The sequence below is a fragment of the Ursus americanus genome, chromosome 15 (assembly GCF_024610735.1).
Source record: "Ursus americanus isolate L20-20 chromosome 15, mUrsAme1.1.p, whole genome shotgun sequence".
NCBI lineage: Eukaryota > Metazoa > Chordata > Mammalia > Carnivora > Ursidae > Ursus > Ursus americanus.
Genome location: NC_142141.1, coordinates 19,621,408 through 19,641,024, shown reverse-complemented (window position 1 = coordinate 19,641,024; position 19,617 = coordinate 19,621,408). Strand labels below are relative to the sequence as shown.

General features: G+C 41.7%; 1 protein-coding gene and 1 pseudogene across 1 annotated transcript in view; one reads left to right on the top strand and one right to left on the bottom strand.

Moving 5' to 3' along the window:
• SGCD (sarcoglycan delta) overlaps positions 1–19,617 on the top strand; it is a 904,357-nt gene that overhangs the window by 265,471 nt on the left and 619,269 nt on the right. The gene's annotated exons all lie outside the window — the stretch shown is intronic.
• On the bottom strand, positions 14,881–16,457 carry LOC123788614 (uncharacterized; annotated as a pseudogene).

Here is a 19,617-nt window from a genome sequence, read left to right as displayed (position 1 = left end):
TAAAAAAGAAGGAAATCCTGCCATTTGCAGTAATACACATGGACCTGGCGAACACTGTGCCAAGTGAAATAAGCCAGACACAGGAAAACCAAAATACTGTATGATCTCCCTAATGTGTGGAATCTAAAATAATCAAAGTCACAGAAACAGAATGGTGGTTGCCAGGGCCTGGAGGGAAGGATCAAATGGGAAGGTGATGGTCAAAGGATACAGATTTTCAGTTATATAACATAAGTTCTGGAGATCCATAGACAGCATAGAGCCTAGGGAACAGTACCGTATTGTATGCTTAAAATCTGCAAAGACAGCAGATCTTATGTTAAATGTTCTTACCGCAGACACATAAATAATAATAATATAAGGAGGTGGAAGGAAACGTTTGGAGGTGATGGACAGGTTTATGGCCTTGATGGTGGTGCTAGTTTTGTGTGTAGGGTGTATATGTATTTACAAGCTCATGAGTTGTGTCCATACAGGTTTTTACATGTCAATAATATCTCAAAAGTGCTTTAAATATAATAAGAATAAGAATAAGAGAAAGAATAAGAATGGATTAGGAGGGGAAAGAAAACGTATTCTGTGCGAGGCTCTCCGCTAGACGCTGAGGATATCATGATAGACAAGACAGAGTTCCTGCCCCAGTAATGGAATTCCACGGGTCCTCTGAAGAACTGATTAACTCATTAGAACTTTACTTTAAATCCTTGACAACACAAAAGGACTTTTACCCTTCTTAGAAGTAAAACGGCACAGGCAGAATGCAGAAATGTTTTAATTTCTTTAGCTATTCACTCTTCCTCAAGGTAGATGGGAAAACTTTCTGCTACTGCATAAAATGAAATGAAATAAAATGAATAAAATAAAATGGCATCATGAGCAACCAAGCAAAACACATTGACTTTTCCTAACCTGTAGCCAGGTTCTTTCCTAACCTTTGGGTACTTGGAGCAAAGGACAAATGGAGGGCCACCCGCTAAGTGTATGAAGACTCAATTATAAGTCCAAGTGCACAAACTGTTAATTAGAGTTGGTTTTATCTTTCCACCTTGACAAATACATCTTCATAATGACTTGAAGGACCAGGTCTAAATATAGGGTTCTCGGACTCTTCGGAGTTTGGAGCCTGGACCATGGAGGTGCGTGTTGCTTCAGCCCAGGGGCCACAGGCTGCTCTTTCCAGCTTGGGCACATCCCATACTATCAGGGACCTTGTATGCCCATGTGTGAACACCCCAGTCCATCATGCTTCTAGGTTCTCTAGCCTTGCGCCCCCCTTCCCTCTACACAGCTGCTCTTTGGTTCCCTGTTTTAAGAATGCACATGTTGGCTATTGCGACATAGAGTTGGTGGGGCTGCAGGAGAATATGAGAGGGAGGCTTGCAAGATTTATTATGTTCTTGGAGCCCAGAGACCAACAGCACAGGCCTGGGCAAGGGACTTGGGCATATTTGGGCAGGCAGTTCTGAGACCCCAAAGGTAGAGCAGGGTCTGGAAGGTCTTGGGCCCCATGTGGGCAATTCCCTTGTCCCTGTGAAAAGGAATGCCCTTGAGGAGGAGGGCTCAGCAGAGGACCTCTGAACCATCAAGCACCTCTTTCTCTGTTCTAAGACAAGTCTGCCTATACCGGTTATTAAATTCAAAAATTAGCGGAAAACTGATATTTTCAACAAAGCCGTATATGAGGCTCTAATATACGAAACAGATAAGAGAAAGGTACTCCTATTGATATCAGTACCAGAATGATCAGTACTTAAAATGAGTCCTGATTGATTTTCTTCCCTGGGTGTGTATTCTGCCTTCCCTCTTCCCTTTCTTTCTTTTTCTTTTTTCTCTTTAGTTTCTTTCTTTTTTTTTTTTTTAATTGTATTATGTTAGTCACCATACAGTACATCCCTGGTTTCTGATGTAAAGTTCGATGATTCATTAGTTGCGTATAACACCCAGTGCACCATGCAATACATGCCCTCCTTACTACCCATCCCATTCCCCCATCCCCCTCCCCTCTGAAGCCCTCAGTTTCTTTCTCAGAGTCCCTCTTCCCTTTCTGTTTTTCCCCACTCTCCTTAACTCCCACTCCATCCTCCTACTCAGTGCCAGATGTGCCTTTGGGAAACATTAAGGCTGTGACTTTGGGCTAGGCCAGTGGTTCTGAAACTTGAACAGAAATCAGAATCTGTTGGAGGGCTTATTGAAACACCGATGACTGCCCTCCCCATCCCTCAAGTTTCCATTTCAGAAAGCCTGGGATGGAGCCTGAGAATGTGCATGTCTTATAAATTCCCAGGCAGTGATGGGGCTGCTGATCCAGAGACCTAAATCTGAGGACCACTGGGTCAGAGACGATGACTCAGATTTCAGCTAGTGCTAATTCTCATGTGAACTTTGGGAGCTTGTTGTCTTTCAGTGGACCCATCCAACCAGGCATCCAGCCTATCGTTTAGATGCCATGCAGAAGTAATACAGTAGGAAAGGGCTCTGTGAGGCAAACTGCAGGGTCTGCTACGTAGTTGGTATTTGACATGATGGTCTTCTCATCGTCTTGTTTTTGGACGCCAGTGACTGGTTACATGGGGCAGTTGGGGAAGGCCACTACAGTCTACATTTAGAATAAAACATCTGAAACAGCTATTTAATTAAATTATTTTGAGATTAGAAAAAAAAACTTCAAAATTAAATGCACTTGAACAGGGAGAGAAGTTTTTGTCACTACTTTTTAAGTCAAGAAATAGAGACTAATTTGTTTTATGGGGAACTGGCTGAATTTCAAAATCTTGTCAATGATTCAGGAAAATTTTATTTTTAGTTAGAAAAATGTGTTTTAAATTCCATCAATTCATTGAAAAATGTTATAATTCTATTTTACTTTCGTATTGTTGAGAACAACTTGGGGTCTGAACAGTGTAGCTCATAGTCTCAATTTTGAACTGTTAATGTTTTCCATTTAAACAATATTCTTGTTAATTAACAATCCGATTTCCAAATACTTATGTTCTGTAGGAGGTATTGTGGAACATTTAATTTCCTCCAGCTGAGTATTATTTTTCTATTAGATAAGCGTATTGTTGTGGCCGGCAATTACGTTTTTTAAGTGCAATATATCGAGTTGAGGAATAGATGATTACTAGTAAAGAAAGAGCAGAAGCAACTGATTTATTGGAATAAAAATAAAAACACATAAAAATTGTGTGCCAGGACAAAGGCAGAGCTGCATCCTCATGGCTGACCCAGAGGCCCGTTGAGGATAAAGGTACTGGTCAAAAAGCACCCCCCAGGTAGCCTATCAGGCCCTCTACAGCTCTGTACCTCTAAGGAGCCTAAGTTAAATGAGAAGATATGACTAGTTTTGCTGACATTAAGACCCCAAGCTGAAAGACACAGAGGAAGATTCTCTTGCTGTACAGGGTCTAAACTAAGAATAAAGGGAAAGAGGAGTAAGACAGTATTGTGGGCAAAATTATGCCCCACTGACCCCACCCCACATTCCTCTGTTGAAGTCCTAACCCCAGTACTTCAGAACGTGACTGCATTTGGAGACAGGGTCTTTAAAGAGGTAATATAGTTAAAATGAGGTGAATTGGGTTGCGTTCTAATCCAGTAGGAGTGGTGCCTTCATTAGAAGAAGAGATTAGGGCACAGACACACACACAGGGAAGACCACATGAAGACGCAGGGAGAACGTGGCACCCACAAGCCAAAGAGAAAGCCCTCAGGAGAAACCAACCCTGTGAACACCTTGATCTTGGACTTCTGGTCTCCAGAACTGCCAGAAGGTCATTTCCTGATGTCTAAGCCAGCCAGTCCTGCAGCCCTTTGTTATGGCAGCCCCAGCAAACTCATAGAGAAGAGTAGCCTAGAGGTTGTGTTTTGGGGATGAAACATTCTATGCTCCTTCCTTGCTCACTGGGGAGACATGCACATCTCCCATTCCGGCTCCTCCTGCACTTCTTGTCTGCTTGTGCCCTTCTGGCTTCCGTCATCTCATCCCTGTGATGCCAGCCTGCCCTAAATACGCCCTGCCTCCCACGGACTGTTCTCTGCTCACCCCGTGGTGCACCTGCTGGGCCCACGCCAGTGCACAATACGCTGGAATGAGCATGATACTTTAAGAAGCAGATTCCTAGACTTGTGCCCAAAGATTTGGAGTCAGTAGGTCCACAGTGAGGTGCTGCACTTCCAGCAACTGCCTCAGCTGATTCTGCAGGAGATCCAGGGGAACGACTCTTGATTAAAAACTGCCTTAGACCATCCAGCAAGAGGAAAAGCGGAATACTAGGGATTTTCCAGAAAAACAAAAACAAGTGAGGCATTCTTGTACACTTTGGTTAGATTTTTATTATTTCACTTGTGTTACCCCCTGCTTAAAATCATTCCATCGCACTTCGAATAAACCCCACAGTCTTTGCCATGACCAAGGAAGCTCTGCAGAGGAGTCTGCCCCCAGACACCCTCATCACGGGATGATGTCATCCCTGTGGAATCACTGAAGCCACCCTCTTCTGATTTCTAATCTTTTGCCATACAGGTTCCCTCTGCCTAGAATGCTTTTCCTTCCCAGCCAAATTCCACTTCCCCCATAATTTAGCTTAAATGTCATTTCCTCCCATCTAATCGTTTTCCCTATTCTTCCTTCTCACAGCATCTATTATTATTTTCCTCCGTAGTCAGTGTCATGACTTACACTTGCATATTTATTTGTGTAATCAATTGTTGCCTTCCTGCCTCACCCAGTAGACTGTAAGCTCTACAGGGCTTTCTTGTGTGTGGGTTCATTGCTGTCATCCAGCACCTAGTAGCATGCCTGGCACAAGAGAAAAGCCGCATGAGTGTTTGCTGAATGGAGACAGGAAGGAGTTCTGTGTTGACAACTCCAGGGAGCATGAGCAACAGTTTTGGAGGTCTTCAGATCGCCTGGAAGGAAATGTGATTCCCACCCCCACCTCACCTCCATCTTGAAAGGTCCTTCTCATCAGTTCTGATGATGTGTATTTTCAAATTCCCTTTCCCTCCTCCTCCGAGTTGTCTGACCTGGGCAGAGGCTGGCTGGAGGGCTTACGGGAAGTCAGTTACCGGGTGGAAATGGGAACTGAAAGTAGCCTTGTCCAGTGTTTGATACATCTGGGCACATTGCCGAGATTTTTGACAAGATAAATGACTTAATGATTTCCACGGATTCTCATTCCAAGTCAGTGGGATTGATACAGATGTGGTCAAAGCAGCTTTTGAATTGAAATCAATACCATTTAATATCTAAATTTCATTTCGAAATGTGACTAAGGATAAGCTAGTGGATTTTTGTTAGAGGTAGAATTATTTTTAAAATAGTGATCCTCAGAGCCCCATAGATTTTTCAATTAGTATTATAAGGGGGGAAAAAACCTGCTGCAGATGACCCCACAAGCTCTTTCCTTGATTTGCATATTAAAGATGTTTTGATATTTTTCAAGTAGAAGATCAAAGCGTTAGGGCTCCATTAGTCACTATATTAGGAACAAAGATAGAAACATAGATTTTGTTTTAATTTGAAAGCAAGTGGCCTTATCTTACATTTCATGTTATTAGGGTCTCAGAGAAGTCCATTTGTGTTTTGCATGCCTAAATAGATTAAGAAAGAGGAAGATTAAGCGATTCTCTTGAATTAATATCTTCAAAGAATAAATAAATGGAAAGCAGCTTAATTAGTTATGCCAGTCCTTATTTCAGGGTAAGATAATATTTGATATTCATAGCTAGAGGCAAAGCATATTTTAAAAACATACAAATATGTGTAGCTCTTAAACAGAATTTGTGTTTTGGTGGGGTAACTCTTACTCAAAATGTATCTAACACTTGTAACTTGCTCCTTTCTATAACAGCACTGCTGTTACTCTGTTAATACTTCTCTTACTACTAGTACTACCACCAGCGCTTCTACTACTAGTAATCCTGGTGCTATTACTACTATCAGTGGTCATGATAATGATGATCCCTGCAATTTACTCGCAAACAACTACAGTGTTCCTAGTCTTACCTGAGGTGTTGTTACGATCACAACAACCCGTGAGGTCGGTACTGTCACCGTCCCTGCTGCACACTAAGAAAGTGGCAGAAAGAAGTAGTAATTCGCCCAAGGTCTCCCAGCCAGTGAGTGTTGGAACCCCAACTCATGCCCGGATCAGCTTCAGTAGAAAGCTCGAGCTGCTTCAAGCCCTGCGTGCCGTCTTTAATAGGAAAGACAGATAACAACACTTAGATAAAGCAAAGTTTGGTGTTTGGTGTCCTTTTATCCTTTTCTGTCATGCTACCTTTTCACAGGATTTTGAACTATTTTTATGTAATACAAATGCTCTATAAGCCGGGTGAGCGAACCCACCTCCGGAGCTAAAATACATACATTCTTGGCTCCAGCCGAACTGAATTCATCCCCGTTTCTCAGATTGTGCGCATTCCTGCTCCTGGTACTGGGAGCACTCGTGGCACACACTTAAACAGAGATAAAACGGAGGCCGTTGCTTGCAGCTGGGGGGTAACTGGAGCATTGGGGGAACCAGAGCCTAGTTAGCTGGGGTTCCATCCAGGGGTGAGCCTTAACTGCAGGTGGGAGCAGCAGCTCTGAAGTCGGCTACGAAGAGATTGGTGCCACTTTAGGCATAAAGCTTCAAAGACCTGATAAATCAGCAGAGTGGGGAATTCACAGGTGGATAATGGGAAATTGACTCCAGAGTTACAGCATTTCAGGAAGCAACTGACACTGAAGACATCTGAGACACTTGAGAAGGATCCCGATACTCTCTTGGCACTGCATTCTGCCACTTGCCCTTCATCCTTCTTCTAATGGCCTCCTGATTGATCTTGCTTTCCAGCTTGCATTAGGACAGTTTCGGCCTAGTCTATATTTCACTGAGGGTATTCTAACAGAATTAAGAAAGCTCTCAAAGAAGGAAATCAAATCACACTAAAATAAAAATTAGGTAGCTTTCAAGGGTAGTCTTCAGTTTTTTCTTGTTGCTGTTTTATTTTGGGGGGGGGGGGTTGTTTGTTTGTTTTTCAATGCCCAGGGGCAGCTTCTCTGGTTCATGAAGTCTCTCGGACTCAGAGTCCAGGATACATTATTGGGCCTCTCCCCCCATTTTTTTTTCTGGGCTGTGAAGTGATATATGATGGCACTCAATGGCTATTAAGTGATGATGGCTATTAAGTGATACAATAGTGTTTAAGGTCATGGGCTCTAGTGTCAGGTGGGCCTGGGTTTGAATTCCAGCTTCTCCATTTATTGATGGCAAGTTACATAACCTCTTACAGCTACGCTTTCCTCCTCTGTGAACCAGGGTAGGAATGATAAGTATTCTGGGTGGCTGTTGTGAGGATCACTTGAGAGAGTGCAGATTTATTCCTCAGCACATCTCTAGCACAGAGTGAACATTCAATCAATGTGAGCTGCTGTTATTATTATGTTGTTGTTGTTGTTGGAATGAAGGATCCCTATTGATTGTGTGTAGGACCCAAGTTCACCTGCGACTGCTAATGTTTCACCCCATTTTCTAAAGAAGGTCACTGGCAGCATTTCTATGCATTATGGCATTTTCTATCTTGGCATTGATTTTGAATTCAGAACCAAAATAAAAGTGACAAATCCCTTTAATTTTTTTTCATTGGAGGTCAAAAGCCTTTCTTTCATTCACTGACTCGTTCAAGCAGAGTGGATAGTTGCCGCATTCTCACGGGCACTCGCAAGCTTGTTACAAATGAGTTGTCTGGTGGATTTAAACCTCTCTTCCTTTCAGGAAATGAAACTGCACCACTTTACTGAGCCAGGCCATGTATCTAATCATTTACCATAGCTGAGAGCCAGGAAAAATTTGGTTCTGTTCACTTGACGCTAGAAAGGAGCAGTCATTCTCCCTAACTTCTGCCACCCTGAGATAAAATATAAAAACATATTCCTAGATTTTCACCCTTCGATTTGAGTTGCATTGCCTGGTGGAGGGGAGGGGGAAGATAAATGAGTGGATTCTATTTTATTTTAAGCTTTAAAGTGGAAATCTGTACTAGGGTGTCATTTAATATTCTTCCAGTGGAGGGGTTCTCCAACTTGCACTGTTCAACCACCAGAAATATGTCAAATTGGGGGTGGGGGGTTCCTGATACCCTCCCTGCAAGAGTCATGGGTTCTAAGACTTTCTCTTGGATTCTTGGCTGTCCTGGGGGGAATCCAGGAAGACTGTCCTTTTTTCTTCTTCGTTACACCAAGTCTTTTTTTTTTTTCTTCCTATTTCTGCTTAACCTTTGTCTCTTTCAGGGTTGATACTTTGCAGGTGCATGCTGATATGGCTATACATTTTTAGATCTATTGAAATAGTTTCACAGTGTCATCAATAGCCTCTATTCTGAGAACCCACCCCCTTCAAGTGCCCCTTCCACTGCCTGCCCTGATCTCTTTCCCAGAATCCCCTGCCCTCCCACCACCCATCCTTTAACTGAAGTGTTGACACCTGGCTTGGCAGGAGACCTCCAGACCCTGCTTCATATCTGCAGTGCCGGCTCTGTTCTTGGTAAGTTCTCTTGCCACACTGGGTAGTACATAGGTGGATGATACCCCACCCCAGCTTCTTCTTTCACGAAGACCTTTCTGGCTTATTAAACCTTGAGTCCAAATTCGTAGCAAGGTAGGACCTCTGTCTCCTTTCTTGGAAAGCAGGATGGGCTTAATCCTCACACCCTCCTAGGAGGTGAGAGAAAAGCTTTCATTTCCCCCTTTCTAGTGCATCAAAGAACAAAGCGGTGAAGTTTTCATATTTGAGTTGTCTGAACCTCCTTCAAAATTCCGTCAGAGGAACTTGTTTGTTTTCTCCCGAAGCGAGCTACATCTCACTAAACCTCCAGTCTGGCGGAGTAGTGGAACAGAATCGTGAAAGCATTGGTGTATTAAAATGCGAAGAGCTTGATTATTGGCAGAACTGGGACAAGAATCGAGTTCTAGAGGTGGTGGACAGGATGACAGACTTTGCTTGCAAACAGTCAGCAAGTAGGTGGGGCGTGGCCAGGGGAGCGCTCCAGTGAACTGCACATTCAGGTGGGCAGGCATGCGAGGAAGGGATTTGTCAAGAAAAAAAAAATTGGTACAAATCTTGGGGATCATGCAAAAGCGATGAGAGTGGGGAATAAGCCCTTTTAATATGTCATGTTGGAACATTATTTAATGGGCCACCCATGGGTTTTTGGCTTATCTAAGGGGATGGTCCTTCTGTTTAACTTGCTATGCATATGTGATTAAAAGCTCAGGCTTAGTGAAGTTATGTGATAACCTGTAGACGCTTATTCGGGAGAGATCGTTTCTCTCCCCCAAGGTAATGATCTGACTGCTCTCTAGGGCATACACCTTTTTTTTTTTTTTTAAGTCAATTTATTTACGAGAGAGAGCACGAGCAGGCACCCACGAGCAGGGGGGCAGAGGGAGAAGATAGAGAATCTCAGGCAGACTCCCCTCTGAGTGCAGAGCCCTATGCTGGGCTTGATCCCAGGACCCTGAGATGAGATCGTGACCTGAGCTGAAATCAAGAGTCAGACGCTTAACTGATTGAGACACCCAGGTGCCCTCTAGGTTTGTATCTTTAACATTGTTATTCCAAGATTTTTTTTTTTTTTCAAAAAGGTAAATACCCAATTTCTGTAATGCTCTTTGAGCCAGTTTGCCAGTAGATCGTTTCCTAGGGCTGCCGTAACAAATTACCACTACTTGGATGGCTTAACACAACAGAACTTTATTGTGTCATGGTCTGGAGTCCAAAATGATGTTCTCACTGTTTGACGTCAAGGCGTTGGCAGAGTCATGCTCCCTCTGAAACCTATAGAGAAGGCTGTCCTTGCCTCCTGCTGGCTTCTGGTGGGTGCCCAGCAGCTCTTGGTGTTTCTTGGCTTGAGCTGTATCCAGTATTTGCCTCCGTTGTCTCTTGGCATTCTGCCTGTGCCTTCAGATTGTCTTCTTTTAAGGACAGTAGTCACGGTGGATTAAGGGCTCCCCCTACTCCAGTATGGTCTCACATTAACCAATTACACCTGCAACAACCCTGATTCCCATGAAGGTCAGATCCTGAGGTACTCGAGGTTTGGACTTTAGTATATCATTTTGGGGGAAACAACCCATAGCAACCATCTTGCTTGTCCTCTCGTCAATGAGTTAAATGTTGTATTTAGTATATGTTAATTCTATGTGTATATGAGAATCGTGTCTTTAATATTTTGGAAACTGAACCTTGGCCATCTTTGGAGGTTAATGAGAATGTTGGAATGAAGGGCAGGTGTGAGATTGGAACTCTTGTGGATATTGGATCTTGATCAGTGACTAGAGAGAAGGAAGAGATGTCCCCAACCCCACTGTCGGGTCTGTTCCCCAGAAAGTAGATGTGTCCCCCAATACCACATATACCTTTCCCCCTATAAAACCCTTATAAACATAGGGAAGGCTTGTTAGCACCATCACTAGATTACTACATGAGTTTATCATGGGATATCTATGTTTGTGGACTTTTTCACAGGTAAAATGACCTTGTGGGTTCCAAACCAATAAAGTTCACAAAATGTCATGCCTTCCCTAATTGCCCTGCCTCTCAAGCCTCCAGTCTCCATGGCTGGGGATGCTGACTTCGCTTGATCTCTGCTGTCCGACACACCCGCACACATGCAGGACCTTAGCCAGATGCCTCCGGCTGCTTCCCTGCTGCGGGACTGCACTTCTCATGACTGAATTTAGTCCTTGGCCTCCTAGCTCAGATCTTTGGGGAGGTTCATCCTTGTGTTCTTTGGCTCCTACGGCTTGGTCTCATATTCCCTGCTCCCAGACCTCCTGGGTAGTGATTGCTAGTCAAGTGTTCAGCACACATTAGAGACACAGTAACTACTTGAATAAAGGAACAAGCAGGTTATGGTTGACCCAGATGCTGCCAATAATCCACTTGCTTCTTCAGATTCTTAGCTTTGACATGGATCTTTAAGAATTGCCAGCTTCTCCTTGGCAGGCTTTTATAGCTCTCGTGAACTGAACTGGCCCAGTCTATCCTCTGAGTTATGGCTCTGACACCTCTTTGAACTTTGGAATCACAGTCTATTCATAGGCTAACAACTGTCTAAATTGTTAATCTGCTACCTTTGAAATGAACATCCTCACACTTCTCTAACTAGGAGTGCATATTTGCAGAAAGCCAAGAATCAGCATAGACTAAAAGGCCAGTTTTCCTTGTAGATTCAAACTTTGGCAAATTTTCCTCTTTAATGATTTTGCTTTGCTGAAGTTCAAATATTTTACTCTTTGGTCCACTTAGAAGCTTGATGAGTTAGTTAATTAGACCCACATATATTATTATAGACTCTGAGAGATTTAATTAGAATGTGCTAATGTGTAAAATCAAATGTGCACCAATGGTTTCTTAATTTTTCCCAAGTTTAGATGGAATGAATTACTGGTACTTACCATAACTTTGGGGGTGTTGTAGAAATTCTGCATAAAGTAGCAATTAGATTCTCTGTTTATTACATACTATATTAATCTTCAGGTTAAGATTTAACAGTTGGAAATCTAATATAGTAATTATTTTGTGGCTTTTGAAAACTAAATATTTACAGAATTATAATTTAGTGTGAGAATATACCCTGTAGCTGTTAGCATGTCAAAACATGTTAGGCGGCTCTTACAACCTGTTTGTTAGCGTTAAAACCCAATTAATGTATAAATTAACTTTAAATATGTTTTTGTTCAGTGTATAATCAAATGTGGAACTGAAAGAATTTTTCAGACTGTTGATGTCTAATGAATCTAGGTGATTTAGTATCTAGTCAACTGTAGCTCTAATCTATAATAATAATTGCTTCAGTTGTTAAGTTATTACAGTTACCGTGTAGGGGTTTGACAAGCATTGTGCCAAGTGTACATACATCATCTCATTTAAACTTTGGCACAAACTTGGGATGGAGGTACAAATTTAATACCTATTTTATAGTTTAGAAAACTGAGGCTCTGTGAAGTTAAGATAATTCTCTAAGTAGCTTGTAGCTTTCATGCAAATGGTCCAAAACAAAGCCTGGACTTGAACCCAGAGTTGCCTGATACCAAATCTCAGGTTCTTAGCTATTACTCATTACTGCCCTTTCCAGAAAATGCTATTTGTGATATAAATTGTTATGGCTGGTTGTATGTTTATAGCTCATTCACATAGTTTCATTTTGCTGTGTTTCATTTCTTTACCAAACAAAATCATGATCACCCTGAATATCTTAAGAGAAATACATTAAAAGTGTAATGATGAAAAATATCCATCTTTGCTCATCTTCATGATGGTGGCTTTCTTTCTTTCTTTTTTAAGTAAGAGATTTAAGGATGAAGAAGGAGCGAGAAGGAAATTAATTCATTTGAGGCATTTATTGTATTTCAGACATTGGACTAGACACTTCACATATTAACTGCCTATAATGGCTGGCAAGCTTCGATCTCTTATCCAAAACCTTCATGTGTTTCAAAACGTAGAATTTGTTGCTGTCGTTAGAAAGGTAAGACAATATGCATATCCTAGTGGGATCTTGGGAAGCACCTTGTCACCAAACATGTACTTTTTTGATGTCAAGAAAACACGGGAAATGTATCCTAAATGGAATCAAGACTGTCCTTGGTGCCAATGTTGGTTCAGGTCACATTTTACAGTGAGACGAGTTCATGTCAGGTCAGGTTTGCCACCAGAGACGTTCTGAAAACCTTTTCTTTTTAGAGCTTTTGATTTCAGAGTTGTGGTCTATGGAGTGTGGACTTGTGTTCTGCACACAGAGATCAGGAAACCGTGGCTGAGACAGCTTCAGTGACTTAGGCTTCGGTCACGTGGCTCATCAACAGTGGAGCAAGAATTTGAACCTCGATCTCGTTCAAGTGAGAGTGTCCATTTGATTGCCATGCTCTCCGTAAATGTCCTTCAGGATGCAGAAGGGAGAATTAATAGTTTCCTCCAGTGCCATGCCCTTGTGGCCCTGAGACGCAAAGCCCGTCCAGCCCTCAGTCTGGGTTTTCCAGGGGATTCAGCGATGGGAGCACGAGACCAGTATTGTGCAAGGTCTTGCCCTTCCCCCCGATCCTGCTGATGACCTGAGCTGTGTGTGCCCCACCACGCTCTGTGCCTTTCTTGCTGACATGCCAACCCTGGAAGAGCACACAGCTGTATGGGCATGAATAGATTCTTTCAGTTATGGCCTAGGCTTTAAATTAGATTAGACATTTCGTTAATGATTTCCCCAGCTAACCAGTAATGGCTCTGATCTCTCCTGGTTTATAGTGTTCTGTATCTCATCACCTTGTCCCACATTTCTCTTTCTCAGAGAGTGTTGGGAGGTAGGAGTTGAGGGTGTGGCCTCTTTCAGTACTCAAATTTTAAGATGCTTGCAAATCACCTGGGATCCTGTGAAAATGCATTAAATAGATCAGTAGGTGTGGGACATGTCTGAGATGTTAAGTTTCTCATAAGCTCCCAGTGATGCTACAGGTCCGTGGACCACACTTTGAGTAGCAATGCCTTAGGTTAACTGAATGCAGCTTAGGTCAGGTAAAGGTTCTCTGTCCCCTTGGTCTCCAAGGCAGAGTTCCTCATTTACTAGTTTGCTGTGATGGGCTTAGTGTTAGAGTCACTAACCTGGGCTAGGTGTTAGAGTCTTTGGTTAGTGTAATTTGTGTCCTGCTTTCCTTTGCCTTGGTAAAGATTTTGTGAGGTTTTATGGCTGGATGGACCCCATGTTGGCTCTTATTTGCTAAAGACCCCCTGGTCTCCATGCTGCCTCCTATCAACTCATTCTTGCCTTAAAAAGCAGCATTTTGCCCTATCACTGACTTGCAACTTAGAGTTCATGCCACCGGAGAACTGAAGTTGCTTTGTGTTGGTAAACTAAACCTTCCATCTGAGCACAGTGAGCCACATGTTTAATTTGATGTAATGACATTTCAGAATTTCAGAGGAAGATTACAAGGGACCTCTTTCAAGTGTATCATATTGGGTGGGAGTGCCAGACCCCCAGTCCCTACCACCCTGCACAGATCTCAACTTACCTAAAATACCTCCATACCTCAAGGTGCGGAATCAAATAGCTACAGCAGAGACTGTGTGCCATAAATACTCACTATGGACCTTTCAAGAAACAGTGCCTACCCTGGTCCCTACCATGAGGGGCATGCATAGGCTGTTCTCTAGATGTGGTGTTTGATACACTAAATGAGAACGCATCTCCATAATTCTATTTTTAAATGTAAAATCTGAATAACACTGAGATCCTTCTCTGTATTCTTTTTTTTCCCCTGTAAATCTGGATTTCTCACCAGGCAGTTGCTTTGGACTGACTGGTACAAAGGTCACATACATAGGAAGGCAGAAGACAAAAGCGTATTAATAACTTTCAAAACATTGCCCCCATTTATAATAAACTCTAGCTCTACCCCTGGATAGGTTCCACTCTAATTGTAGATTCCAAAACATACCTCCCTCAAATATATTTAACCAAACAAGGAGGGGGAGCTTCATTATTTAGTGTTTACTGAATACCACATTAGGAACTTGAGGGAGGAGAGAGATGTCTCTGCTAACTGTATATGTTATATAAACCATACCTATTTCATACTTTTACTTATACATTTGTGTCTGATTTCTATCTGCTCCTTTTACCATGGTTCTCCAGGTGTTATGTACACTTAGCAGATAATCATTTTTAAATCAAATAACATATTGCAAATTTATCTATTATCTCTAGAGAAAGAGTTTCAAACTTATACTTGACAATACATCACGAGCATTTCCTTTTTCTTTCTTTTTTTCCCCTCATGACTGGAGTGGATATTATTTCTGCTGCCCAGACACTGGAAGGTTTACTGTCTCAAGGGAGCACTCAGTGGCCAGGTGACTCCCGTCCTGAAGAGGGCTGAGGCATCTTAAACTTGGACAGGTCCAGTTGAGGTCTCAGAAGGTGTAGGGGTGTAGTCACGGTGCTGGAGGTTCCTGTACGTGGTGTTGTCGAAAGGCTCGGTGGGGCCGGTGGCTTGAGCGGGCTCCTGTGTGTCGTCTGCTCTTCCAGGCAAGGTGCCGAGTCGTCAGCCATCCTGTCCCGTCCCTCAAGCTCTAGGCCTGCGGTCTTTTCCTCAAAAATGCCTTTGTTAGGACAAGGACCTGGCTTCAGATGTTGTCCTGGTACCTGATCTTCCAAAGTCCCCTCTTTAGCCTTCGGGATTCCTCCTGTCACCCGCTTCCCTGAACTTTCCATGTCAAACGGGGGAAATGCCACCCCCAACCCGTTCCAGTACTTGTTTTTCCGATATCTTTCTCTGGTCTCAGGACTTGTTTGCAGCTGCCCTGCTGTTCTGGCTCTTTCTCACAATTGCACGGGCGCTGGGCTGCCATCCGGCTGTGTAGTCAGTCCTGACTTTGTATAAGATTTTTTTAACTTCAAGTGGCTTTTGACTTTCTTTATCTTTTTCACTTGATCTAAATATTTTGTCCATTTGTTTTTCCTTTACATTTTGCTTCATGAACTCTTTATCGGTTTGTGACTCGGCTGTTGTGGTTTTTGGTTTAGTGATGTTTCTGTCCTCGAATGGCTTCACGGTGGGCCCTTTCTTCTTTGCTTGACAGGGCCTCTCTGGAGGAGTGAGGTCTGGCTATCCCTGGGAGCAGCTGGGACCAGGTCTTCTCTTTTGCTGATGTTCCAAATTGGGGGGCTCTATCTTCAAGGGAACGGGAGGCCTGCGGTGTTGGAAGCCCTCCTTTGCTGTCACCTCCTGTCAGACTCTCATGGGAGGAGCGGGATGAGGAGGACGATGAATCATCTGTCCCTGCCCTGCTCTCCTGAAGAGCTTTTGAATCCGAAACCTGTTTTCTGAATGGAGGCAGAACTTTTTGAGGAAACTCTACCAAAGTCTTTCTTTTTTTTTTTTCATAATAATATTTTTATTATGTTAGTCACCATACAGTACATCCCTGGTTTCTGATGTAAAGTTCGATGCTTCATTAGTTGTGTATAACACCCAGTGCACCATGCAATATGTGCCCTCCTTACTACCCATCACCAGCCTCTCCCATTCCCCATCCCCCTCCCCTCTGAAGCCCTCAGTTTTTTCTCAGAGTCCATAGTCTTTCTTGACAAAAACTCTGGACCCCTTTATCTGTGAATAGCATGCTATCATAGGGACTGGGGCGAGGGCTTGCTCCCATCCCGCTGTGACTCACAACTAATGGCTAAGAACTGGCTGGAGACAAATTTTGAGACAGTTCAGCTGCTGTTGGGGTGGCTAGTAGCTTGCCCCTGTCCTTTGATTTCACTACATTTTTTGGTGGACTTTCCTTCTTGGAATTTGGTCGCAGTCCGTTTTCGTTCTTCCCTGATTCTTCAGCACCCGGGACTGTCCTTGCTGCAGCATAAGCAAGGTGACACGGGCAAGAGCCGGGGGGCAGGCGGGCTGGAGTGATCATGATAATTTTCCATATCATTCAGTATACATGCGAGTTTCTTTTTAAAGGCTTCTCTTTAATGGCTTAATTCCTTGTATAGACGGCCATGCAGTGCTTTTCCATTGCCTAATAGCTGGACATTTCTCTGTTTTTCACTTGTTGCTGTCTTCCTTCATGCTTGATTTAAAATCAAAGGGAGATTAGAAAATTTTAAGGCTATTAACATATCAAATTTAATTCAAGAGACTTTATGTCAACTTACTCTTTGTGTGTTTAAAAGTGGGACACTATCTGTTTGTCTTTTAAATTTTTGCTAATTTAAGGCCTCTGGGTGGCTCAGTCAATTAAGCATCTGCCTTGGCTCTGGTCATGAGCCCGGGGTCCTGGGATTGAGCCCCGCATTGGGCTCCTTGCTCAGTGGGGAGTCTCCTTCTCCCTCTCCTGCTGCTCCCTCTGCTTGTGGTCTCTCTCTCTCTCTTTCTCTCTTTCTGTCAGATAAATAAAATCTTATTTTTTTTTAAGTTTTTGCCAATTTAATGATGGGAAATTGTATCATTATTGGTTAAACTTTTATCAGCCATAACTGATAGGTTTTTTCAGTTCTTTATTTGCCCTTATTTTTATTTATGGTATTTCTTTTACAAATAGCAGTCTTGTATTTCTATGTCAGATGAATGTTTTCCTTCATAGTTTTACCATCTATCTTTATTCTTTAGAAGATATTGCTCATTCTTAAGTTACATAGTTCTTCTTTAGTATTTTTCTTCCATTGCAGTATGTGTGTGTTTTCATTTGTTTCTGCTTTCTTATTTGTACCTGACATATGTTTTGGGTATTTTATGAGATAAAGATCTACTTTGATTTTTTTCTCAAATTGTTTTTCTAAATGCTGGAACAATTTTATAAAATTGTTGAGGAAATTGTTCCAGAATTACTTATCAGAAGTATGAAGCCTTTGCCAAGAGATAGCAATTCCAACTTCAACATATGTATTTATAGTGTCTTTTGGGGGCCTTTAGGTCTCTTTCTTTGATCTATTCATCAATCCTTGGAGTAGTCGAGACTAATATTTTACAAGACTAATATTTTAGATCTTTGGAATGAGATTCAATGCTGGTACAGCATAACTCTCCTTGTTACTCTATTCTTTCAAAGCTTACCTGGCTTGTCTTACTATTTATTTCTTCCAGTGAAATATATAATCTTTTTTTTTCTTTTATATGAAATCATTTTAAATCTCTAGAAAGTTACAAGAATGGTACAAAGAAGTATATGCCCTTTACCAAGATTCAGTTTTCTTTAGCACTTCCCCATTTGCTTTATTGCCCACATGCATGTGTTATTTCTTTTTTTCATTTGAGAAAATGATGTGATATTTTTATTATTTATATTTTTTACTTAAGGTAGATTGTACATGTCACATCCCTTAATATCTCAATGTTTACTTTCTAAGAACAAGGACATTCTCTTTTATAATCACAGTATATCATTTATCAACTTCAGGAAATTTCATGCACAATCTTTATATCTAATCTACACTCCATCTTTCAGATTTGCCCCAGTTTGCCCAATATTGTCCCAATAATCTCCTTTATAACATTTTTTCCTCCATTACAGATTCTAGTCTGGATTGTTACATTTGTGCTGCCTGCTTACTCTCCTTCAGTCTCGAATAGTTCCTCAGTTTTTCTTTGGCTTTCCTGAGATTGACATTTTTTGATGAACACAGGTCAGTTATTTTCTATTGTGTTCTGCCCTTGGGGTTTGAAGATGGTCCCTCATCAGAAAGATTCATGTTATGCATTTCTAGTGAGACTACTATGTAAGTAATCTGTTCTTTCCAGCATATCACATCAGGGGCATGTGATGTGCACCTGCCCTTCATGGATAATGTTTATCGTGGCACCCGTCGGAGTGTTGTCCATTACTCCACTACATATTCAGTACTCTTCCCCTTGCACCTAGGAAGCATTCTTCAAGTGGACACTTCGAGACCTTTATCTTTGATGATTCTGGTCTGAACCAACCTTCACTTGGTTGCAAACAGTGATTTTCTAAAGCCCACCCCCTCTATATTTATTAGCTGGTACTCGAGCAGAAGGATGGGCCATCACTTTTATTCGTTTGTTAACTTACCAGTTTGTTTTCAACGTGGACCCGTGGATTCTTATTCATTCAGTAGGTTAAAATATCTTAGTGATCGTGAGCATTCTGATGCTACATTTGTCCCTGACTGAACCCTTGGAACCAGTTGAAGGTGATTCTTGTGTTCTTTTGTTATGTTTCTGTCATTCTTTGAGCACGTGTTTTCTCTTAATGAGGTGGACATGTGTCTGGTGATCATGAAAAGCTTCATGATATATTGCTAAGCTAAAGGAAAGCAAGGTACAAAAAATATGTATATGGTATTCTGCCATTAAGAAGAAAACGGGAAAAATAATGTACATATTGGCTTATTTCTTCACCAGGAAATTCTGTAAAGATAGCCCTCAAGAATATAGAAAGTGGTCACCCACAGTTGACAGACAAATAACCAATAGAAACAAAGGTGGAAGTGAGATTTTTATACTGATATCGTTTTTTACAGAATTATTTTGAATCATATGAATGTCTTAACTTTTGGGGAAAAAAATATAAATTACAATGGTTAAAGCATTTATCTTCTCTTCTGTAATAATTAATTATTCAATCAAATACTTTATAATAAAGTTTCTTACTATAGGCTGATCCCGGAAATTGGAAAAAATATAAAATATACCTTATTAAAAGGTATACGTATAAGTTATGGGGATACATATAAGTTATGGGGTTAAATGATACAGCTTAAGGAATACATTCAATGGCATTAGAATAACCTTGTGTGGTGTTAGATGGTAAGTACACTTGTAAGAAAAATATGTGTGGATAATATTCACTGCAGCATAAGTCGTTAATGCTGTTGGTAGTCTAGAGAGAGGTATATAATCCCACCTAATTAACTATTACTCCCCCAAATAAGTTTGTGATAAAAAGTCGATTAAGTTGTATGAATTTTTTTGAAATCAGAGCATATATTTTTCTACATGCTTGCACCAGATGTTTCAGCTCTGGAGTCAGATATTTCTTCAAAGAGCCCTGATTTGGGGAACAGTATTTAACAAACAAACTCTGGCTTCTGGGTGGCTCATTAGTACTAGGGCAT